Genomic DNA, 3,324 nt, shown 5'->3' with positions numbered 1-3,324 from the left:
GCTAAATGCCTAAATTGTAAATTGTAAATTGTAACAGCTAATCTCCGGCACCGTTAACCCGGTCGATGACACCTTTTGCACACACACTCCCCGGATGCCAACGATGAACCTCTGCCCCAAATCTTCCAGAACGTCCTGTTATAGCGCCACCATGAGGCAGATTCTCACATGTTTACCTGTAGAGGCCAAGGACAAACCTTTGACCTGTATTTTTCACATCTGACTTTTCTAGCGCCACCAGGAGGCAGATTTCTGGATAAAAACTATGTCAGTGGTTCTCAAACTATTTCAGTTCAAGGACCCCCAACATGTATGTATTCAGCCGCCGACCCCCATCTGAAATTCCAGGGACTTTTTTACAAGGTCGTAGCGCGGCCGCACTATGAGCTTGTAGATCTGCTATTTTTCAATAGACTAGGCCTTGTTATTAGACTATAGAGCGCCGCAGTCCCGCCCCCTTTCAGAAAAGCAAGTGGCCCAGGAAATGAAACCCCAATGCATTCTTCCATCGGCACTTCTAATATAATTTATTTAAAGACGGTTACGCCGCGGACAAAGCCAACTTGGATCGTGACAAATCATGACAATGAACACAATGTTTTGGGCTGATCAAATAATTTATAAGACGAAAAAAAACAAATAGTGTTGTCTCCTGACTTACTTTTCTTCTTTCTAATGATTTGATCGGCCCCAAACATTGTGTTCATTTTCATGATTTGTCACGATCCGAGTTGGCTTTGTCCGCGGCGTAACCGTCTTTAAATAAATTATATTAGAAGTGCCGATGGAAGAATGCATTGGGGTTTCATTTCCTGGGCCACTCGCTTTTCTGAAAGGGGGCGGGACTGCGGCGCTCTATACCATTCATTAACCAAGCCTTGTTTGACGTTCAAAAACAGTGTGCTGCATACTGTAAGCTTTCTGTCAGTGGGTTTCATAACGTCTCTGTCTTTGATCAGTGAACCTTCACTTCATTCCTTTTCTCAGCATTCTGTTTGATTTGGAAGAACTGCTTCTGCTTTGTGTGCCTTTCATTCATTACTGGAGTTTCTACGTTTTATAGGACTTTCGGGGCGTTGTATTTACTCTCTCTTTCACATGGACGTGGCTCAGAGGTAGAGAGGTAGAACAGCCGTATCAAGGTTCCCAGTTCGATCCCTGTGGGCTCCCCCAGAGTCGGTGTGGAAGTGTCCTTGAGCAAGACTCTGAACCCCTGATTGCTCCTGATGTGCAGGTTGGTGCCTTGCATGGTTCCCCCCGCTGTGTGTGTGTGTGTGTGTGTGTGTGTGTGTGTGTGTGTGTGTGTGTGAGATCTATGTAAAGCGCCTTGGATTGCTCCTGATGTGCAGGTTGGTGCCTTGCATGGTTTCCTCCACCATGTTTCGCCAACTGCAGTTAATGTACATCCTTTAATGTAAATATTTCACAGTCTGAGGATATTACAGAGCAATATAATTGTTAGAGTATAATTTATATAATATTACAGAGCAATATAATTGTTAGAGTATAATTTATATAATATTACAGAGCAATATACAGACATGCAAAAGTGTAGCTTTTCGGCGAAAATCGCCGTTTTTATCCCAAATATAGGACCTGTGTGATTCATGCAAATCCGTTAAAAAAATGTTTGGGGGGGGTGAGGGGGTCTGTGGAGCCCGAGCTCGCTGCCCGGAGAATTATCTGACAGACTACTCTCGTGAGTCACTAATGATTCTGAGCGATATTTCTGCTTGCATCTGGGCGGCATGATGTGCGCAGCCGCTGGTCGCTCCGCGGAAAAAAAACCTGTTTGTGTGGACTCGGCATGAATTTTGACACACTGTCTGTGACTCGCCAGTCGATCCATTAGTTTAGCTGCTACAGTTAGCATTAGCAACGTTAGCACTTTGCGTTATACTGTCTGTGGTGTGGACGCGCCGGCGTCAGTTTCTCGCTGTGTGTGTGTGTGTGTGTGTCTGTCTGTGTGCTCGTGTGTGTGCATGCATGCGTATGAGTAAATAAATAAAGTGTGTGTGTGTGTGTGTGTGTGTGTGTGTGTGTGTGTGTGTGTGTGTGTGTGCGTGCGTGCGTGCGTGCCAGCCAGGGCTTATACTAAATGGATATATTAAAAACGAAAACATGCAGCTCAACTGTTGAATAAGGAGAGGATGTTACTCTACATGTCTTAAATTGACTAAGGCTAAAATAATGAAGTAAACTGACCCTGTTGACTAAACCATCCCAAAACATTTTATTTGTATTATAATTCATTATTTTGCCAGTGAATATAATTTTCTATTTTACATGATGTGAAGAGTGTAACTGTAAGGGATTTTGAGATGGGAGTGTGAGTGCTGGACCAGTTTCTTTCTTTAAATCACACCTGTGTGAAGTGACCCTTATCATCATACATCATCCATTCATTGTCATTTTTGTGACAATGAATGTGTAGGATTGTGTAGGACAAAAATAGCCGATATATGACAATTCATTCATTGTCAATGGCATTTAGGACACAAATCTACTGAATATAGGAGGGGCTAGTGCTCCTCGAGGGGCTAGTGCTCCTGTTGGAGTAAATTAATTGTTCTATGACTATCAGGACATGAATGTTAACATCTTGCTCAATACTGACTAGATTTGTACTGATTTAGTAAATAATCATCTGTCATTTTTGAGTGGTGCAGCCACTCAACCACACTATAGACAGCTACAGTATGTGTCCCTGTGTCTGTCCCTGGCTGGGTCCCTGTGTCCCTGGCGGTGTCCCTGTGTCCCTGTGTCACTGGGTCTGTTCCTGGCTGTGTGCCTGTGTCACTAGGTCTGTCCCTGGCTGTCCCTGTGTCACTAGGTCTGTCCCTGGCTGTCCCTGTGTCACTGGGTCTGTCCCTGGCTGTCCCTGGCTGTGTCCCTGGCTGTGTCCCTGTGTCACTGGGTCTGTCCCTGGCTGTGTCCCTGGCTGTGTCCCTGTGTCACTGGGTCTGTCCCTGGCTGTCCCTGTGTCACTGGGTCTGTCCCTCGCTGTCCCTGTGTCACTGGGTCTGTCCCTGGCTGTGTCCCTGTGTCACTGGGTCTGTCCCTGGCTGTCCCTGGCTGTGTCCCTGGCTGTGTCCCTGTGTCACTGGGTCTGTCCCTGGCTGTCCCTGTGTCACTGGGTCTGTCCCTGGCTGTGTCCCTGTGTCACTGGGTCTGTCCCTGGCTGTCCCTGGCTGTGTCCCTGGCTGTGTCCCTGTGTCACTGGGTCTGTCCCTGGCTGTCCCTGTGTCACTGGGTCTGTCCCTGGCTGTCCCTGTGTCACTGGGTCTGTCCCTGGATGTGTCCCTGGCTGTGTCACTGGGTCTG

This window comes from Protomyctophum bolini (assembly GCF_963924005.1).
Source record: "Protomyctophum bolini genome assembly, chromosome: 22".
NCBI classification, from domain to species: domain Eukaryota; kingdom Metazoa; phylum Chordata; class Actinopteri; order Myctophiformes; family Myctophidae; genus Protomyctophum; species Protomyctophum bolini.
This window is presented reverse-complemented; position numbering follows the sequence as displayed.